The sequence below is a fragment of the Loxodonta africana genome, chromosome 18 (assembly GCF_030014295.1).
Source record: "Loxodonta africana isolate mLoxAfr1 chromosome 18, mLoxAfr1.hap2, whole genome shotgun sequence".
NCBI lineage: Eukaryota > Metazoa > Chordata > Mammalia > Proboscidea > Elephantidae > Loxodonta > Loxodonta africana.
Window position 1 is genome coordinate 23,736,856 of NC_087359.1, and position 9,276 is coordinate 23,746,131.

The window sequence follows — 9,276 nt, forward strand, 5'->3', positions numbered from 1 at the left end:
AGTGTCCCATTCAAAATACGAATGTACTTATGGGCACATCTCTGACCAGAAACTGGAAATGGTTTTATTCCCGTTATATGTTTGATTTTTCTTTAAACTAAGAAAAACACCAAGTGTCTTGTACATTCTAAGTACTAAAAAAAAAAAAAAAAAAAAGTACTACCAACATCTTATTCATTGATTTACTTCAGGCTATTGTAATGTTAAGATATTTGGCAGAGAAAAGTGACTTCTAAGCCATACCATCTCCCTCACAGCCATAACATCCTGGAGAGAAACACCAGCTAAGAGACATTTTATATTCATTAATATTTTATATTCTTAAAAAAAAATCCCTATTGAATGTATTACTGCAATGTCATGTAAGATATCAAATTAGTGTATATGAAAACCATATTTTCGAGATGTTCCAAAGAATTTTTAAACTGGACTTTTTTTTTAGTCTTCTTTCCCTAGTTATTTCTCTGCAATATTTACGCACTTTCTCAATGAAGAGGATGAAATGGTTAAGAAAGAGATAAATATCTGTCAACAAACTCAGGCCCTTCTGTGCAAGAATTTTCTTAAAAAATGGACAATGAAGAGAGAGAGCTTATTGGTATATTCACAATATTTCTTTTCCTATATTGAATGAAAATCCCTTATGTAGTATTATGTTCTGTCTCTTTTTTTTTATGTTTACAAATTCTAATTTTAAAATACCATACTGCCTAGTTCATTTGGGGTTCTGAATATACTATTCTGCAAATATCAAGTATAAGCTATATCACAGAATAAGAACATTTATAGCAAAAAGTGAAACTCAGTAGAGGAATCATATGACAGTTCATGAAAAATAAAGTAACATTTTATAGAACTAGTCAGTCCCCAAATAATTAGTCCACTGGAATCTCATGGGGTCATTCTTAATTATCCTGGGGCAATTGTACTGTTAGGAGAAAGAGAGAGAGAGAAAAAAAAGATATACACCAGACAAAATGAAACAGATTTTTGAATGGGAAAACCAAATTACATTGAAAAGCAAATGTACTGGGGGCATTTTAGTGAAGCTATTTTAAGTGGTTGTGCTGGGGAAAATGAGATAAAAAATTAAAGTACTTTTCTGATGATCTCTTTTCAAGACTATGCATTTTGTAAACAAAGAGTGATTTCAGGGAAGCCAAGTAGCCAGATGAGTGATTGTCAATACCTTTACAATTTGTTGAGTAGATGGACATGACCATTAGGACAAAGAGCCTTGCTACATATTGCTATGAGATGTGTCTGGAGCTGCCTTGTGGAGCCATGTAGAGGATGCAGTCTGTTTAAAAACAGTCAATAACATTTTGGTAGGAGCTAGACAAGTTTATGTCATCCTTTTAATTCTCTACGATAGCTCCTGAAGCAGTTCAGTTCTAATATTTTCATTCTTATGTTGAAGAAGGATACATTTACATTGCTCCCCTGTTAGAATTAAATAGATATATATTTAAAAAAATGGTTATCCTGAAATGTAGAAAGATTGACATAATAAACACCTCCACACCCAACATCCAAATTTGATAGTTGTTAACATCTTGCCAAGCAGCCCTGGTGGAGCAGTGGTTAAAGCACTTAGCTGCCATCTTGCCATCTTTGCTTCAACTCACTGTCTACCTCTCCTTCTCTCTCTCCAGATATATGACAATTCACTGCTGTCTTAGGCTGGGTTCTCTAGACAAACAAAACCAGTAAAGCATATGAATACATAGAGAGAGAGATTTATATCAAGGCAACAGCTTACATGATTGTAGAGGCTAGAATGTCCCAAGTCCATGGATCAGAATAGAGGCTTCTCCTGATTCATGTAGCTGCAGGGGCTGGAGAACTCAAAATCAATAGGCCAGAGAGCAAGGCTCTTGCTCATAGGCTGTGAAGATTGATGAATCTCAAGATCAGCAGATAAGCTGCTAGCTCAGATCCCAAGAACTGGAGGTCAGATGAACAGGTGGCTGCTGTAGGATCCAGAGAGGGCAAAAGCCAGAATGTTCACATATATTCGGATGCAGGCCACATGCCCAAGGAAACTCCCTTTCAACTGACTGGCTACTCACAGCAGATCCCATCATAGAGGTGATCACATATAAACACTGAGAATCATGGTCCAGCCAAGGTGACACAAAATCTTAACCATCACACTCCACCCCTTGTTCAACTTGGCACCTGTACACGTCTCCCCAAACCATACATAATCTCTGAATAAAGACAATTACAAAGTCATACTTGGGCCTACCAAGATACAACAAACACATGTACAACCAAAAACACACTAGCCCTATTTACATCTTATATTTTATAAGTGAAGAAAACAAAAATATCTGATGTACATATACAAAGCAGAAATACTCTTAACAATTACAGTGCTTGTTTCTGCAACGGGCCTGTAACTGGTATTTAGAACTAACTTTTTTTTCCACCACCCATTCTATATTCCCTTTGCCCTCAGCAAGCACCTCAGTTGGTCATGGGTCTTTACCTGGTGGGGTGACCCAAGCCTTCACTCCTGAAGAGTCTGGGCAATTAGTAGTAATGTGAGAATTGGGTTGCTGTAGTTTTCCATTCACTTTAATCACTTTTTTTTTTTAATCACAGAACATGGTAGTACTAAGAGATGCCCTAAGGGATCTCCTGCATTCCAGACATACTCTTCTTTACCTCCATTATGTAATATCAATCTGATTTCCTCTTGGTAATCAGGATCAATCACACCAGCCCGTATGATAACTCCCTTCCTTCTTTGCCTGTCGATCCAGAGGCATAAGGAGCCCAAAGTAGCTAGGTGGCGTTCTTAGCTTCCACTTCAATGGAATCAGTGATGTGTCTCTAGGTGGGGGCATTTCTTCCTTTGGAACTAAGACCTCTAGACCTGCAGAGCATAAGGTTGCAGGGACAGGAAGCAAAAATCTTGTGAGTGAGTCACTAGGGGTAATAGTGAGTGGCTCCACTCCCATTTCCACCCCTTGATTCCTGGATCCATGAATACTGGCTATGGGAGAAACAGCACCATATATTGGATGCTGGTTTAGAGCATATACAGCCTCTTGGAGAACATTGCCCCAACCCTGCAGGGTATTGCCACCTAATTGTCACCGTAATTGTGTCTTTAGGAAGCCATTCCATTGTTTTATCAAGCCAGCTGCTTCAGGATGGTGAGGAACATGATTAAGGCCAGTGAATTCCATGAGCATGGGCTGACTGCCACACTTCATTTGCTGTGAAGTGAGTCCCTTGTTCAGAGGCAATGCTGTGTGGGATACCATGATGGTGGATAAGGCATTCTGTAAGTCCATGGATGGTAGTTCTGACAGAAGCACTGCGTACAGGGAAGGCAAATCCATATCCAGAGTAAGTGTCTATTCCAGTAAGGACAAAACGCTGCCCTTTCCGTGATGGAAATGGTACAGTGTAATCAACTTGCTACCAGGTTGCTGGCTGATCATCTTGAGGGATGGTGCCATATTGGGGACTCAGCGTTGGTCTCTGCTGCTGGCAGATTGGGTGCTCAGCAGAGGCTGTAGCTAAGTCAGCCTTGGTGAGTGGAAGTCCATGTTGCTAGGCCCATGCAGAGCCCCCATTCCTGCCACCGTGACCACTTTGTTCATGAGCCTATTGAGCAATGACAGGAGTGGCTGGGGAAAGAGGTGACTGATTTCCACAGAACACATCATCGTATCCCCTTGACTCTTAAAATCATCCTCTGCTAAGATAACCCTTTGGTGAGCATTCACACGAGACACAAATATCTTCACTTCTTTGGCCCATTCAGAGAGGTCTATCCACGTACTTCTTTCCCATAAATCATTGTCTCTGATTTTCCAATCATGTTTCTTCCAAGTCCCTGAACATCCAGCCAAACCATTGGCCACAGCCCTTGAATCAGTATACAAGCCCACATCTGGCCATTTCTCCTTCCGAGCAAAGCGAACAACTAGGTACTCTGCTCGAGGTTCTTGCCATTGGGAGGATTGCCATTCACCACTGTCCTTCAGGGTGGTCCCAGAGTGGGGCTGTAGAGCTGCTGCTGTCCACTTTCGAGCAGTGCCTGCGTATCGCCCAGAACCATATGTAAACCAGGCACTAATTTTCTCTTCTTCAGTCAGCTGATCGTAAGGAACTCCCCATGAGGCCATAGGTGCAGACTGGGAGATGGAAGGTAATGTGACAGGAGTAGAGACTGTGAGCATGTGGGCCACTTCCTCACGTGACTTGCTCGTGCCTTCAGGTCTTGCTCAGGCCGGATTTTGTATACAACACTTTCATTTAATGACAGAGTGCGGCTGTGCACGTCCAGCTTTATGACTTTGTGGGTCAGACAACATGCAGTTCATGATGGGCAGCTCAGGCCGCATGGTGACTTGGTGTCCCATGGTTAAGCATTCAGTCTCTACTGAAGGCCCAGTAACAAGCCAAAAGCTGTTTGTCAAAAGGAGAGTAATTATCTGCAGAAGGTGGCAAGGCTTTGCTCCAAAATTCTAAGAGTCTGCACTGTGATTCACCAATAGGGGCCTGCCAAAGATTCCAAACAGCATCTATATCTGCCACTGACAGTTCAAGCACCATTGGATCATATGGCCCAAATGGCAAAGCAGCTTGCATGGCAGCTTGAACCTTTTGCAGAGCCTTCTTTTATTCTGGGTCCCATTCAAAACTAGCAGCTTTTCAAGTCACTTGATAAATAGACCAGAGGAGCACACCCAAATGAGGAATATGTTCCCTGAAAAGTTCAAAGAGGTCCACTTTTTAGTTGTGGGAGCAGCCAGATGCAATAATTTATCCTTCACTTTTGAAGGAATGTCTCAACATGTCCCACACCACTGAACCCCTAGAAATTTCACTGAGGTGGAAGGTGCCTGAATTTTTGTGGGATAATTTCCCACCCTCTGTCATGCAAATGTTTTACCAATAAGTCCAAAGTCATTGACACTTCTTCCTTACTCGGTCCAATAAGCATAATGTCATCAATGTAATGGACAGTGTGATGTCTTGTGGAAGAGGAAGGTGACCAAGTTCCCTGTGGAATAAATTGTGACATAGGGCTGGAGAGTTGATGTAGCTTAGGGTAGGCAAGTGAAGGTGTGTTGCTTGCATTGCCAGCTGAAGGCAAACTGCTTCTGATGACCTTTTGAAACAGGCATGGAGAAAAAGGTGTTAGCCAGATCAATAGCTGCATACCAGCTACCGGGAGATGTATTAATTTGCTTAAGCTATGAGACTACAGCTGGAACCCCAGCAGCAATTGGAGCACCACCTGGTTAAGTTTTTGATAATCTACTGTCATTCTCCAAGATCCATCTGTTTTTTGCACAGGCCAAATAGGCCAGTTGAATGGGTATGTGGTGGGAATCACCACCCCTGCATCCTTCAAGTCCTTGATGGTAGCAGTAATCTCCACAATCCCTCCAGGAATCTGGTATTGCTTTTGGTTTACTATTTTCCCAGATAGGTTCAGTTCTAATGGCTTCCACTTGGCTTTTCCTAGCATAATAGCCTTTACACCATTTGTCAGGAATCCAGTGTGGGGGTTCTGCCAGTTTCTGAGTATATCTATTCCAATTATGCATTCTGGAACTGGGGAAATCACTGCAGGATGCATTCAGAGACCCATTGGACCTACTGAGGGACAAACTTGAGACAAGACTCCATTAATAACCCGACCTCCATATGCCCTCAATCTGACTGGTGGGTCACCGTGACAGTTTTTTCTCCTGGAATTAGTGTCAGTTCAGAGCCAGTATCCATTAATCCCCGAAAAGTCTGATTATTTTCTTTTCCCCAGTGAACAGTTGCTCTTCATAAAAGGCTGTAGATCCCTTTAGGGAAAGCTGGGAGAGAAATTAACCATATAAGTTTTGGGCAGTGTATTGGAATCTTTCCTCAAGGGGGCCCGGCCTCCCCTTCATTCAAGGGGTTGTGGGTCTTTAAACTCACTCAAGTCTGGGAATTGATTGAGGGACCACCCCTGACCTAGAATTAATCCAATTGTACAGATCAAGTAAATATTTAGTAGGTTTCCCATCTATTTCACTCCTACTTAGAACATTGACTAAGTAGCCAAAGCGATAAGTCCATACAAGTCAGACTATTCTGATTACTGCTTTGATTCTGCTGTCTATTACTGTAACCACGCCCACCTTGCCTTTGTCGATTGAGTGCCGCCACTTAGCCTCTACCACCATGGGATCCAATCAGTCCTATTATAGTTAGGTGCCTTAATTCACTTAGGGCAATTTCCACTGTCAAATATGGTTTACATAAAGTAGGAGTTGCAGCCATCTTCAAGGATGCTGGAGTTCCCTTCACAAATTTGTTCCTCACAGTGTGGTAAAAGTTGTGTTCTCTGGGCATTCCACGTGTGAGTCTGTGGGTCTGACCTGATAAATCTGCTCTAACATACTAATTTCCCTAAGTCTTTGGATACCTTCTTCTGCACTATACAAAGACAGGTCTGGTACTTCAACCTGATTTAGTGTAAGCCACCGCATAAAACATGCTTCAGCAGCCCAACCAAATAAACTATTACAGCCTTTCCTAACTTCTCAAGCTGAAGCATTGAATGAAAATCTGTGCTTAGTGGACCCATATCAAAAAACTCAGACTGATCCATCTGTATGTTCCTTACACAATTATCCCACACCCTTAATAGCCATTCCCACACACATTCTCCAGCTTTCTGTTTGTACATATTAGAAAAGTCAAGCAGTTCTTTTGGAGTGTAGCATACCTCCTCCTGGGTCATACTTTATACTTCACCTTTTGGGGTTCTCTGGGACTTAAGTTTAATTATAGGTCTAGTTGCCAGAATCAGTAGTGTGGAGTTGTTTTGAGAAAATTCAGCGTTGTCTTGTAAAGCATCTGCCTCAGGCAATGACTCAGGCAAGGGCTCTTTAGAGGCAGCTGGGCCAGGGCTAATCTCATTAGATGGGAGTGGAGGGGCTAAGGGTTTTTCTGGGCAGGGTGGTGTAGCAGACAAACATGAAGTAACTGCTTCAGATGGGAGTGGTTCTGTTCACAGGAATGATTCAGCAGGATTTAGGGGCCCTGTGTCTCCAGCTTCCTGATTATCTGCCCATATGTCCCCCTCCCAAGTTTTGGCATTCCATTTCTTCTCAATCAATGGCCCGTACTTTAACTTCAGACACCTCTCGAGGTTGGCAATTGAGCTGGCATTGTAATTCTTAGACTCATGTTTTATACATCTTCTTCTCATCCATAAATTCCTTGACTACCTACAGTAATAACAAGTATATTTTTTAAACTTTTCATGTATAATTTTTTCTTGGAAAAAAAACTTCTAAGTGGGAAAAATTCTTTTTACGCACTTTTGTTGCCTTCTTAGGAGGCACTGAGTGAGGTGTTGTGTGTAAAGATGCAAGAATAGAGAATTAGAAATAGAGCCAAAGGCTTTTGCACGGGAAGCAGTAGAACACCAGGAAGGCTAAGGTGAATGACTCCATGTGGGAGAAGAGTAAAGAAAAAAAAATAATAAGCTGGAAAGAGATTCAGTGGACAAAAGAGAAATTTTTGCTGTGTGGTGTGTAGTTTAACACTTTTCTCCATGAAATCTGAGATCTGAGGTAAAATAAATTTATTGTGTCAGTGGAAACCCTGGTGGGATAATGGTTAAGAGCTATGGCCCCTAACCAAAAGGTCTAGCAGTTCAAATCCACCAGGCGCTCTTTGGAAACTCTATGAGGCAGCTCTACTCTGTCTTATAAGGTTGCTATGAGTCGGAATCAACTCGACGGCAGCAGGTTTTTTTTTTGTATTTTATCAGTTGTCTGTTGCCACAATAATGCTGTGTAAGAAACCAACCAAAACTCAGTACCCTTAAATCAATAAGCCAGAGGATTGGCAATTTATGGCAGGTTCAACTGAGGGGATTTTTGGGTCTGCACAGGGTTCACTCATGTGTTCAGGGGTTGGCTGACCATTGGCTGGGGTGACTTAGGTGACACAGTCCTGCTCTAGGTGTATTTCAGCCTCCAGGTAGCTGAAAGCTCAGGCATGTCTTCATGGCAGTGGCTGAGCCTAAAGAGAGCAACTCTTGATGCATGATCCCATTTTAAGCCTCTGCTTGCCCAGTATTGGCTCATCTGCCACTGGCCCAAACGAGTCAGATGGTGGAGGCCACTGTCAAGGAGTGGGCAGGTCACTCTTCCCATAGTGGCAGAGCACTGCAAAGTTACACAGCAAAGTGTATGGATAACAGGAGAGGTTGTGAATTTTATGGCAGTGGTCTAGCTGTGGGGGATGTAGTAGACTCCCAAGTCCTGCTTCAAGGAAGGCATGGGAATAAGAGGTGATGTTGAACCCAGGGGCTCAATTACATCAAGGTTATATTTAAATAAAAAAATTCATTCAGCTTACTGATATCCAGAGTAGAGAACTGTGATGGTTAAGATCATGTGTCAGCTTGGCTGGGCCATGATTCTCAATGTTTGTATGTGATCACTCCCACCATTGAATCTGCTGTGAGTGGCCCATCAGTTGAAAAAGAGTTTCCTTGGGGGTGTGGCCTGCATCCAAATATAAGCAGACATTCTGGCTCTTTTGCTCACTCTGGATCCTGCTCTGCCTCCTGTTCATCTGATCTCGGGCTCTTGGGACTTGAGCTATCAGCTAACCCGCAGATCTTGGAATTTGTAGATCTTCACAGCCTGAGAGTGTGAGCCCTGCTCTCTGACCTGTCAGTCTTGGGTTTGCAAGCCCCTTAGGCTACATAAATTGAGAGAAACCTCTATCCTGATACACGGACTTGGGACATTTCAGCCTCTACAGTCGCATGAGCCATTTCCTTGATATAAATCTCTCTCCATATATATACAGTTATACAATTTACTGGTTTTGCTTCTGTAGAGAACCCAGCCTAAGGCAATAACATACTCTCCTAAGGAATTAGAATTTATTCTTTCTTTCTTTCTACTCAGATAGGAAAGTGTTTCTGTCTAGTGGGAAGTTGAAATGTGTAGAATCATCATCGTTTCTGAAGTAAAAATGGGAAATTGGATATCTTTTAAGGTAGTGCTTGTTAATGTATTCTGGGAAGGAATTTTTAATACTAGGGTAATATTTCACTTGATTCTTTAGAAATACAAAAAAGTCAACTGAATTATTAGTGGAGACTGATTTACAACAAGTAATGCAAAACGTTCCTCTCATTAATATTTTCCTTATTAATTATCTCTTGGTTTTAAGCATGTAAATTCCTAAAAGCATATGTATCATTCAATGCAACATTTTTGGGGCTGATATGTATGT

The 9,276-nt window shown here is 41.9% G+C and overlaps 1 pseudogene; it reads right to left on the bottom strand.

Annotated features, from left to right (window-relative positions):
- Positions 1-2,717: 2,717 nt before the first annotated feature.
- LOC135228009 (uncharacterized) lies at positions 2,718-7,213 on the bottom strand (annotated as a pseudogene).
- Positions 7,214-9,276: the final 2,063 nt, after the last annotated feature.